General features: G+C 33.7%; 1 protein-coding gene across 1 annotated transcript in view; it reads right to left on the bottom strand.

Moving 5' to 3' along the window:
* The window catches only part of Scn9a (sodium channel, voltage gated, type IX alpha subunit), a 159,414-nt gene that overhangs the window by 144,380 nt on the left and 1,800 nt on the right, over positions 1-13,234 (bottom strand). The gene's annotated exons all lie outside the window — the stretch shown is intronic.

The raw sequence follows: 13,234 nt of genomic DNA, 5'->3' as shown, positions 1-13,234 counted from the left end.
AAACTCCTATAATGCTGTTAAAAGCATACTCTCTTTTTAGGAAGGATACAACATGTTTAAAAAGGTGAATTAAGTATATGACAGTGTTTCTTACTTTCTCCCATTTTTAGGAAGGACTTTTGAAACATCATAAATGTAAGCAGGCTTAGAATCATGGTAAAAATTCTCTACTGTAGTAACAGAACTTCAATGACATGGGAAGAAAATTATCACTGCACTTCCTCAAACTTTTTTCCACAAAATATCTCAGCATGAAATAAAAATTCTGAGATAAAGCAAATACAAGTATTTAGGCCATAAACAAACATAATAATTTAGTGTCAAAGGTGCTCAACTTTTATTTAAATATTTTACTTCTTTTAATCATTATCCTAGTTAGTGCACTGAAAAGATGGTATTTTAAAAAGAGGTTCATATTTTCATGACAGTCTAAAGCTTATTCAGTGACTTTGACTTTCCTTGGTCAGTTTTAATGCTTTGGTAACTACCCAGTAGGAAGAGGCACTGTTTGGAGGAGCTGAACTTGACAGTGACTGCCTGAAGAAGAAGTGTTTGTGATGTCTCCTCAACATTTTAGGCATCAGTAGTGCCAAGATGATATGTGTCTTTCAGGAACCACATCGCAGAAGCGGGTAATATGATTTCACGACTACCGTAAGCAGTTTGGGTAGTGGAAATTCATCTGGGATGAAATTATACCCTTCAGACTTAAGTTTTCAGTACTAAACACTTCTGAAAAAAAAACCTAGCTGTGAAAATTAAAAATTAAAGGAAAGAATAGAGGACATTTTCAAACTCATTTCACTAAAATAAATCTTATATTCTAGACATATTCAAATCATAGATTTAGTTGATATTTAAAGAAAAAATACATTCCTGTTCATTTATTTGCTCATTTGTTTACTCACTCAAGTTTTATTAAATGCCCACTCTGTGCAAAGCATTGCTCTGGAGTCTGCGAGAATTATTTCCACAATAAGACAGAATCCTTGCTCAACTTAGTCACTGCATCTAATACCTCAAATTAGAAAATATTGCACCTGAATTCCTGAATTTATGCAAAAATAAAGAGTTCCTAGTCTAGTTAGGAAGAGACCAAATCCAAACATTTTTCCATAGTAGGACGGGGCAGAAAGAAAATGAATATATAAAATTCTTTCCTCACCAGGAATTTCCCTAAATTGCTACTACACTCTTCCAATAAATTAAGAATTTGACCCTGTTTTTAAAGAAACAAAATAAAGCAAGAGAAGGCAAAGTGAGGTGGGGATTACTTAGAGGGATGGTAAATATTCAGAGTACGGCACAATGGACTAAAGCCAGAGCTCTGGGAGCTGTGGGTGAAGCGAAGTACAATATATAATGTATATTATATTATACATTCTGATATAATATCAGATATTATATATTCTGATATATTATATACAATATATGATATATATTAATTATATATTCTGATATAATTATATATCAGAATATATAACGGCTGTAAGAATTTTTTAAAAGCCACCGTTGATTCCATAGCTAAGCATAACAGCTAAAGCTGTAAAAGTCCAAGAGGAAAACACAAGGCAAAAACTTTAGGGTAGTGAACTTGGTGATGATTTCTTAGATATGGCAACAAAAACACAGGAAACAGAAGAAAATAATTAGGCCAACTAGACTTTGTCAGTATCAAATCTTTTCTTCCTCTATCTGAAAGGAAAAAGGCAACCCATAGAATGAAAGAAAACATCTGCAAGTCATGTTATTGCATAAGATTTTGATATCGATAATATGCAAAGGACTCTACAACCAGAAAAGAAACAACCTTACTTGAACCTAAACCAAAGATCTGAATAGACATCACTCCAAAGAACGTATACAGATAGTCAATAAGCACACAGAAAACTGCTCAGCATCAGTGGTCATTAGGAAAATCCAAGTCAAAACCATAACGACATGCCACTTCACACTCAGTAGGATAGCTATTATCAAAAATGAAGATGAAAGTTGGTGAGAGAAATTGGGACCCTTGTGCATTGCCAGTGGAAACATAAACTACTTCAGCTTCTGTAGGTAATGGCATCATGGTTCCTTAAAAAAATTAAACAGAATTATCACATGATCCCAAATCCCACTTCTGAATATATACTCGAGATGATTTAAAGCAGGGACTTACACAGGTGTTTGTATACCAATGTTTGCATCAGTATGATTCATAATAGCCTAATGGAAGAAATAATGCACATGTCCGTTAAGAAATGAATGAAAAACATGTGGCATATTCACAACACAGTGTTAACATATTTAAAAGGGAATGAAATTCTGAGACGTGCAATGACATGGATTAACCTTGTTAACATTTCACTTGGTGAAATAAGCCAGACATACAAAGAAAATGCTGCATGTTTACACAAGGTACACAGAATAGTAAAATCTATAGAGATAGTACAATGGTGGATACCAGGTGCCAAGGGGAGAAAGGAGTAGGGAGTTACAGTTTAAGGTGCATAGACAGAGTTTAGAATGATGAAAAAAATATCTGAAGATGGATAGTAGTTATGGCTACACAACACTGAACAGCCTTAATGCCTCCGAATTATATCCTTAAATTTGGTTAAAGTGGTAACTGTCATGTTATTTATGGTTTATCACAATAATACTTTTAAAAAGTGAACAAGTATTTCCTCAAATTTGTAAGGAAAAGAGTCCTTGGAATACTGAAATCATGGCATTTAGTAGTGGGTCAACTCCAAGGAGATACAACCTCAAGGTATGTTTCCCACTTATTTTTCTGGCCTGCAATCCTATGTAGCTATGTAGGACACTACACATATTAACTAATCAAAATATTAAAATACTACTGTGGCCTGACTTCCTTTTTAGTTTCCAGAATGAAAACAATTAAATAGACTCTCAGTTTTTACCTACAGCATATTAGATCTTTTTTTAACCCCAAAAGTAATAAAGGCTTTCAGTGTAGATGAAAGCCTTTTCATCTTCATTGTAGATGAAAGGGAATATAAAGCATTAATATGTAAATCATCAAAAGTGATAAAAAGACTATTTTGTATATGAATTAGAGGATTCACATTTATTGTGATTTTCAATTTGCCATATGTGAAAAGGCATCCAATCAAAATAAACCACAGTCAGCCCTTCCAAAGTTTGTCTTATGCTAATCATTGCCATACAGAACTCTGCACAGGGTTAGTAATCTTTACAAAATTAAGAGAAGGAGGCATCTTTTGCAATTTACTCTGCATGTCTGCCAAATTAGATGTAGTGCTGCTTGGTAAACATATCCTATATGCCTTAGGGTTTTTGCAATTACTGTTCCTCCCGACTGTAATAACTTTCCAGGCACCTACAGTCAGGTCTCTCCCCACCGAACCACTTCAATATCTCTGTTCAAAAACGGCTTCTTAGAGCATTTTTCTCACTATTCTTATTAATATCCCCTTCTTTCAATTCTCTCTGTCCTGTCTCATTTTTCTTTATACTATTTCTTATAATACAACGATGGGGAGTGGTAAATATTTTAATCAACCTTTTCCCTTTTCAATTAGTACACGTTTGCAGTACATGATGATTACATTCCACATGCACAAAAGACATCTTATTTCTTGTTTTATCCCCTTCTTTCTTGGTCCCCCTCCCTTTTGCAGAAGACCTACCTTACTATTTCCTAGTATTTATCTTTTATTTTGCTCTTTATTTATATTTTGGGTTTCTCATACAAGAGCAATCATTGTAATATTTCATCTCATGTGCCTGATTTATTTCACTTAACATCCTGATCTCAAGGTGCATCCATTTTTACAGCAAATGACTCAGTTTATATTCTTTATGGCAGAGTAGTACTCCATGGTGTACAAATATCACATTTTATTTGTCCGTGAATTTGCTGATGGACATGCAGGCTTCTTCCAAAATGTCTCTCTTTCAAAATTAGCCTCGAGGATGGGTGGAAGAGGAAAGGAGAAAAGAGAAAGGAGATTTAAAAAAAAGAAATTAAGATATGTTATACACACATAACCAGTTCCCACAAAGAATGTAGACATTATGTAATACACACATGTACTAATAACCTAAAAGTAAAGAACCATAAGAAAAACAAAATTAGCCTCAAATTTCCATGTTTTGTTTGCAGCTATGTGTACAGTATCTGTAATAACAATGCTTAAGCAGCTCCTCAGTGCATGTACTGAAGGAAGGAAGAGAGGGAATAAAAGAAGAGGGAAGGAAGAAGAATGCTTTTACATTCCAGGAAACAATGAAAAGAACTGTAATGCTGAGCCTTCTTTGGAGTTGCCTGCGGGAGACGCAGCCTCCCTTCACCACTCCCCTTGGGATATCTGCCAGGGCTTCCCTCCCCACAAACCTCAATGGCACCATTGCCAACCTGGATGCCAACTCCTGACCTACACATTTTTGGAGCCCAACCAGATGGGGCTTAATGACTGAGCACCAGCCCAAGACAAATCAATTGAAATTAGCTCTTTTTTTTCCTTATCTAGCAGTCTTTTAAAGCAGATCCTCCAAGATATAGCCTTCACTTTAGGAAAGGATTTGGGTTTCAGCCTTTTTAATGCACCAACTGGAGTACATATTAAATACTTTGACTATTGTGAAATGAAGGCTAAATATTGCCATCCAGAATTGCTGAACCCAAACTGGCTGAAAAGAAGTGCTAAGATGTACTGGTGACAAAAAGCTAAACAAAGTTACCAAAGTGTGTTTAATTTGTTCCACTACATTCTTAAAAAACATATTTCAGTGAAAATAATAAATTTTTAATACAATTAGGCCCACAGTTGTAAATAAATATACATCATATATTTAAATTATGCATTAAGAAAATCTGCATATAAAAAAACAAAGAAAAAAAGGGGCCAGAGATATAGCTCAGTGCCACAATCACCTGCCAAGCACAAGGTCTAGGTACCAAAAAAAAAAAAAAAAATTTGCATATAAAGTCCCAAAGAATGTTACTGTGAATAAGATATGATTTCTATCTTTAAAACAGATTCTATCTTTAAAACAGATTTCTATCTTTAAAACAGATCTTGTAACATAATTGGTATATAACAAAACACTATGCATATAACTCTGATGATAGGTGTGCATAAGCACAAAATACTCTCATCAACTTCAAAAATGTTCTTGTGGTCTTTTGCTGTTTTTTTTTAATTAGAATATTTAACATGGCACCTACCCTCCCAATCCATTTCAAGTGCATAACACCGCATTGTTACCTAGAGATGCTATATTTTACAGTAGATACCTAAAACTTATCCATTTCATATAACTAATTTTATAATTATTAAAAATAACTAATTTCTCTCTCCTTTCCTGCTTTGTAAACCACCATTTTAATTTGTTTTAATTAAGTTTGACCACTTAAAATTTGTTCAGTAATCATAACCACGCAACATTCATCCTTCTTTAACTGACATTTTTCAGGTAGCCTGTCTTTTAGGTTCATCCATGTTGACATGAATGTATCATTTCCTTCATATTCTATGAAATGTATATATTGCATTTTCTTTTTCCATTTCCCTTTAGATTAATTTTGTATTATCACAGGGATGCAAATATCTTTTTGAGATTCTGATTTTATTTGCTTTGTGTACCTAGGAATAGAGCTAAATAATATGGGAAGTCTATTTTTTATTGACTTAATTTTGGGGAAGGTGCTGGGATCAAACCCAGGGACCAGTGCATGTAAAGCAAGATTTGTAGCACTAAGCTTCCTTTTCAACCTTCTGTTTTTAACTTTTTGAATTGTCTGCATGCTCTGTTCAATAGGGTATACATCATTCTATATCCTAATCAACTACACTCAGGAATTTCAATTTCTTCACATCCTTACCCAACACACACACACATGCACACACAAACACACACACACACACACACACACACACACAGAGAGAGACAGAGAGAGAGAGAGACAGAGAGAGAGAGAGAGACATGTATAATCTTATAATAACTATCCTACTAAATATAAAGTGACATGTGGTATGGTTTTGATAGAACTTTAAAAGTCTAGTAAACAAACTATCAACTCACAATCACAGATAAATCATAGACTCCAGGGGCCCCATTTCCCATTTTATATCTCACTTGAAGTACAGTATCTAATTGAGCAGTAAATGTTAGAAAAGTTATTTGCATATAAAAATATTGCAAGGATGATGTAAAATAAATTTATTTTCCAAAGATATTTTTAAACCCTTAAAGCTAAATTTCTTGAACTACTAATATTAAAGAAACACTTTAATTTACATATATAACTGACTGTGAGACAAAGTCTTTTGATCCAGGTTATACTTGCATCAATTTGTGATACAGTAAATGTTTACTTTCCTCTAAGAATGTCTAAATTCTTAATTTCTAGGACAATAATACTAGAGGAGCACTGCCCTACTCTTTATCTTTATTCTGCACAAAGTCACTTGGCTTCCTCTACTTCTCCTTCTCCTCCTAATACTCAAGATCTCAAATAAGTGATTGCATTGCTTGTTTCTTCTCCACTTCAGAATGAACTTCACCCTACACATTGTACATTCATATCTCTCTTAATAACACCAATTCCCTCTCTTCATCTCTTGCCTATCTTGGGAAAGTCCTTCTTCTGGTTTTAGTTCTTTCCTATTAAAACAAAGAAAATATTCTAGTGTTGGCAAATCCGAATCAGAGTAGTACAGTGGCATCCCTGGGCCACTGACACAACCTCACTCCATTTCTCAAGCGACCTTAAATATGTTATCAGTATGCAGCTGCACTTGTTATGTCTTCACCCTACAATTGGCTTCTCATACCTACTTCCCATTGCAATCAGCACATAGACTGAACATTTAAACAATCATCAATCTTTTTAAATTCTCAGGTATTGTAGTTTCATGATTCACTATATTAGATTGCAAATATACATTATTTTACCTCCATTATCGGTTAAAAGCTTTGTATTACTTGGTAACATAAAAACTGGGTATATCTTTTTGGATAAATTCAAGTGTATTACTGGGACTGTACATAAAAATGTATTATATATAATCAGATAAATATATCATATTTGTGTGCATATGGGTATATATATATATATATATATATGATTTTCTTTCCTTTAGGAGAAAGGTACAGCTAGGCATTGTGGCACATACCTATAAATCCAGCATTTAGGAGGTTAAGGCAGGAAGATAACCATTAGTTGAAGGCCCACCTGGACTGCATAGCAATATCTTGTCTCAAAAAACTAGAAATACTAAATACATACACAACTAAAGTGAAATAAAGGAAATGTGTACATTGTTCAATGTTTAGCAATCACTGTGGGGCTTTGGAAAGTTTAAATACTGTCTGCACCACAGTGTCCTCCACTAAATGTGAGGCTGTGGTGATTTCAAGGGAGCCTTTAAAAAAGCCTGCATGTTCTGCTTGCGTGTTCTGCTTGCGTGCACAAAGCCTGAGATAACTGAGTTGATCTTATCACTCTCAGCATTACTAGCAAGGTGTAAATTTTGCCATCTCTATTTTCCTTACTCATGTTTTACCTTTTTAATACTACCCATGACCGTCTCTTGCAACACATGGTCTATTGTTCTCCATAAATGAAGAAGAATTGTGGGTTTCTGAAGAAGACAACAAATAAATCTACTAAGCTACCTTTACTTGATTACTTACTTTGCAAAATTCTGATTTTTATTAACATACAAGTAATAAAAATAAGGAAGGTTAATGGAGATTTTGGTAAATAATTCTCTCATGTTCAGAGAATTTATTTGCTTATTGAAAAATGCAAAGCTATAATCCTGATGAGTGAATTACTGAAATAATATAGATGAGAAATTTCTGATATACTTTTAAAACCTTTTTTCCTCTAGAAGTAGATATTAGCTGATGATGGCACATGCATGAAATCCCAGCACTCTAGGAGGTGTGGAGATTACAAGTTAGAGCCCAGGCCAAATAATTTAGCAACTTTGTGAGACTGAGGCCATGTCTCAAAAGTAAAAATTAAGTAAATGCATACATAAGGCTGGAGATGCAGCTCAGTGTGAAGGCTTTTGGTTCAGTCCCAGGTACACACACACACACAAGCACACACACACAGAGTGATAGCACTTGTTATAAGGTACTCTAAGCATCCAGCAAGTCAGCTCCTCCACTAAACTTTTCTGTGTCAATGCAGAATTCTGATAGATCAGGTTAAAAAAGCACACTGCAGCAGGGATGGACACTTAACTTTCCAGCTTTGGATACTCTTTTCTCTTTTATTACTGATGATCTTTCAACATCTACTATAAAATTTTGGAAATGGCAGATAACTGAAGACCAATAGAATGTTATGAAGTATACAAAATGGAATCAACCTAGGTAAAAGACATAGTTTTAACTATCTTTAAAAATAAGATAAACAACAGTATCAGTATCTATTTAAATAGGATCAAAGGTAAAAGTAACAAAGAAAACTTTATAAATAGTACCATCTATATTCAAAATATAATTGTAATATATTTTTGTTATAACACATTAGGCTAGTCATATTCATCTGTGTAGCATTGTTTTGAACACCAAGTTATCATTTGTGAGACATTAAAATCAGTCCTTAGAAGTACATATTACCAATTTTTCAGATAGTAAAACTGCATTTGAGAAATTAATATATGACTAAGATCACATGTTGATCAACAGAACTATCTGGAAAAATATTTTATCTCTGCATTAATTTGAACACAAATTTATTTCTCTTTCTCTTTAGACCTTCATAAAAATAGTTCTCAGAAATACAGAAGTACAGTAGACATGTAATGTGAACGTTAATGTTTAAAAGGTACTTGTTTCCATTGCCATTCTCTAAATGTTCACTTCTGGAAGTCTATCCGGTTATCCCCTAGGTTTTTAAGAACTACTACTTCCCTGCTCATCCCTGAATTACCGTAACCCAAGTTTGAATAGTGCATATATGTGTTATGTTAAGAAGGAAACAAAAATACCACCTCAACTCTGTACTATTTTTGCTGTGAAAGGATCATTTATAAAAATGGACCCCATTCTATTTACCCCAAGGAAAGTAAATTCTGTGACTTCATGGAGAGAAAGTGAATGCATAATTTACCAATGAAAGTCTATGCCTATTCAAAATTACTGATAGATAGCATACTTTTCCTTACTCTAAGCCCAACAGGAAGCACTGTCCTTTGGAACTGAAGGAACAGTCGTTTAGTGGAGTATAGTGTGTAAAATATTGTATTTTATTATCATACCACATAAGAGAGAAACACTATAGATATTTAGTTCTTTTTTAAATTTGTTACAGTAAAACATGCATTGATTTTAACTCCCATCAAAATACAACCCCGCAGTTTGAACACACTCTTCTCACCCTTCTTGCCACTTTCTAAAGCTATTCTGGAAGTCCTTTTCTGTGAGTCTTTGAGTCAATAATGTTTAACTTTCACAGTCATTTTGATTTTGGGGAAGAGTAAGAAGTCCCAGGGGGCCAGACCTGGAGAAAACGGTGGATGAGGACACACCGTAATGTTTTTATTTGGAAGAAACTGTCATAAATATTCAATTAATGATCAAGAACTACAATCTTTAATTTTAAAAAATATTAAAATAATGAAAGATAAATTGCCATTAATCCCTTCAAAATAATATCCCTTGCTTCACGCACATTGTTCTTGGTAATACATCTTTTACTGTAGTCAGTTTTTAAAATTTAAACATTCACCATATTTGTCAGCCATTCCATGTATAACATTCTCTCATTTTCCCTGTTTTATTTTTTTGTATAGATAGAATTGAATACTATCTTTATTTTGTTTTTAATTTCTAAAATAGTGACCTTGAAAAGATAATATATTTTAAACTAATCTTGAGGGTTTTAAAATATACAGTATAAAATGAGCAATTATTCAACGTTGCCACACACTACAGTGAAATAACTCCTAATTTTTAAGAACCTCCAGCCACACTATGAGATCTAGTTCAACATACAACATATACAAAATTTCATTTAAAATCTTTGTGGAAATTTGTTGTATTTATACTTTGGTGCACCAGTATAATATTATTAATGGTTCTTTAGAAGCCCAGCTTTTTAATTTTTGTACTATAATTTGACCTGAAAGTAGAGTATTATTGGCATGTATATAAATGCTAATAATGTCAGAAAAAAGACAGAAGATAGAGAAAAAAATGAATAAAAAAGGTATTTGTGGCAGTGCAGGATATTAAATTAATGACAGTGTAAATGTAACTCCACCCTCTAAATCTCCAAATGAAAAATTATAGGCAGAATTAGTTAATTGTATTTTGATAAATGGTTCAGAAAGCTTTGTAAAAAAACCATGGAGACAATTAAAGAAATTCATGATCAATAATAGCAGTTTCTCAAACACTTGACACAATGAAAGGAAATCAAAAAACAAATAACAATGAAATTACAATTAAAGTAGTGATGTGATTTAACAACACTATATGACTTTTTTGGCTCCCTGTTGTATCTGTTTAAAAACTCAAAGGTATTTCATTTTCCATATTAAAGAAGCAATGACAGCATGTGTTCCTCTTAACAGTGAATTTTGTTTTAAAGGAAGAAAAGGAAAAAACTATTTTCTCAACAGTGATAAAAGATATACAAAGATATAAAAAGGTACAGAAAATTTAATTCTAAACATAATGTCATGTCAAATTTGCTCATGGCAGATTATGTTTACTGTTTATTGTTCAAGGCATTCCCCCTTCCCTCCTGTCTTTACCATGGCCTGGCATTTTTCCTATAAGAGCTACAGTTGTCCAAACTTCATTCCACTCAGCTGCCAAGAACTGATGGCCTTCCCTATTGCCTAAAGCCATTTCCTTCCAGCAATGCAGACAAGAGAGTGTAAGCAAAACTTTCAATGAAGAAATTTCATTTTGTATGATGGCAGGCCACCAAAACCATTTGCTCATTTTCCACAAAAGTATTCTGCTGAGCTCTTTCTCATACATCTTTATATAAAAATTACTTTCATAAAATCTTATGAAGTCTATTTTATTATTACCTTGCCTTCTCAAGTGGTTATCTAACTCTATATAAGAGATATGTCACTATGCTTTTGTGCAAAATAAATTAGCCTATTTGTAATAGGTGGACTGGAGAAACTCCAATTAGTACACAAATATACTGCAATATTTCACAACAACCACCCTGTGCCATCTTAATAACAAATTTAACAAAATCCCTAGTGACAATTCATGAAAGAATTTAGTCCTTTAAGATGAAACACAATTACCAAATTTTTAACCAAAGCAACAAATACAACATCAACAAAAAGAACACAACATGATTGGCCACATACTAAATCAAAAAAATCATTACTCTAAAATTGCTTCCTCATTGAAAGCCAATGTTTAAACCAAATATTACAAAAGAACTATTTGTATTTTTAATATCTTTTAGTACAATCATAGAAAATGAAAGGGTAAGGAGGTTTACTGCTACAAAACTATGCAGATAGTAAAAATATATATGTAAATATTAGGAACATATTACATATAGTTTATTATATTATCACTAACCAGTATAAATTTTGAAGCCTGCATCCTAAGAATGGTGATGGGTCTTCACAACCCACATTTCCCACTGAGTCTCACTGTTTGTGAGACATTTGTCCCTTGTAACTGGAGTAAATACCAGGGTCAGGTGGACACTCAATCTATGGCACTGGCTTCACTTGACCAAGCTTTCATCAACTGGGCTTACTCTAGTATCCATATGTATTAGGAAATAAATGTAAATTTAGTGGTTAGTGAGTGATCCTCAAGTTGTTGGCAAAAGATATAGACTTAAACCTAGTAATGTCAATATTGTAAACTTGTAGTCACTCATACCAAAATTACATTAGTTTATGCTCTACATTTTTTTCTTAAAATATACTTTAATACAGTAGTGGTCACTATCTTCCTAAGAATACATTATACTTTACTTATATTTGAATTCTCGTCGCTTGCTGATACTTCTGAGAAATGAGAACTAATCTTAGCACAGGGTTGTAATCATACTGAATGTTCAAAGAATTAAAAAATTGAATTACAAAATATATAAATATCCAGTATTGATGAGTGCTATGGTGAAATAACTCATGTCTTTGTACTTCTTTACATACATATCTACAAAACTCCTACTACTTCATGTCAGATGCTATTCTGGAAGCTGAGTTAACAACAGAGACATAATATGGGATCCTTTGGAGCATTTGACAGGCAAAACTGCAAGATACTAGATGCTATAGTAAGTGCTGTGAAGGAACAGAAATATACCAAGATCAAGACTAAAGGGAGACAAGCTGTATGACAAGGCGATGCAGAATAATCCCTCTGAGACACAGACACTTGAGCTAAGATGCAGTTTGAGCCAGCCATTCAAAGAGAGGAGGGCAGTAGGCCAGCACTGGGGACAGCATGTGGGGAAGCCTTATAGACAGGACATCGCTTCTTGTGTTCTAGGCAGTAAGAGACCAGTGTGGCAGGAGCATGTAAATGAGGGGAAGATAGGATCTGTTGAGGCTGGAGAGGAGCAAGGTTGCTATGTGTTACAGGAAGGAATTTGCAGTCAGTGTTAACCAATCTTTGCGTTTCAGTGTTTACTCATTTTTTAATGCAGTCATGGGCCAAGGAATGCTCTTAAAAGAGAGTTGATAATATTGCTCTACATGCAAGCATGAATTACTGAGAAATGAATTATGGAAGTAGAGGGACTAATGTGATGGTTGTAGTGGACTCCAGGCAAATCATGATAATGACATAAATTCACTTGGTGGAAGTGTAGATCTAGAAAGGCGGATGGAAGAGATGTAATGAGAAGTACAATAGAATCAAGATATATTCAGGAAAGAAGGCTTGATGGACCTATATGGGGCCATGAAGAAGAGACAGTAAGGGAAAGGTAGCTTCATCACTGGGTGGATGGTGGAGCCATTTACTCAGATTGTGAAGAGTGTGAGACAGTTTTAGGGAAAATAGTAAATTATCACCATCAGGATATCTAGAAAGATTCCATTATGTTAATAAAATTTAGCTCCTTTATAAGACATGACCAATGTGTCTTAGGAAAGTGTCATACTATTTCAGTCATTTGCATATCTAATGGGAAGAGAATTTGCATAAATATAAGTTTTTATTAACTGTTCAAATGCAAAATTTTTTTTTCCTTGCAACAGAGGAATTGGGTTAGAGATATTAAATAAGGTGAATAGAA

The sequence above is a fragment of the Chinchilla lanigera genome, unplaced genomic scaffold (genome assembly GCF_000276665.1).
Source record: "Chinchilla lanigera isolate Chin_1 unplaced genomic scaffold, ChiLan1.0 scaffold00048, whole genome shotgun sequence".
Taxonomy (NCBI): Eukaryota; Metazoa; Chordata; class Mammalia; order Rodentia; family Chinchillidae; genus Chinchilla; species Chinchilla lanigera.
The sequence above is the reverse complement of the archived record's forward strand: the minus strand, read 5'-3'. Positions and strand labels throughout refer to the sequence as shown.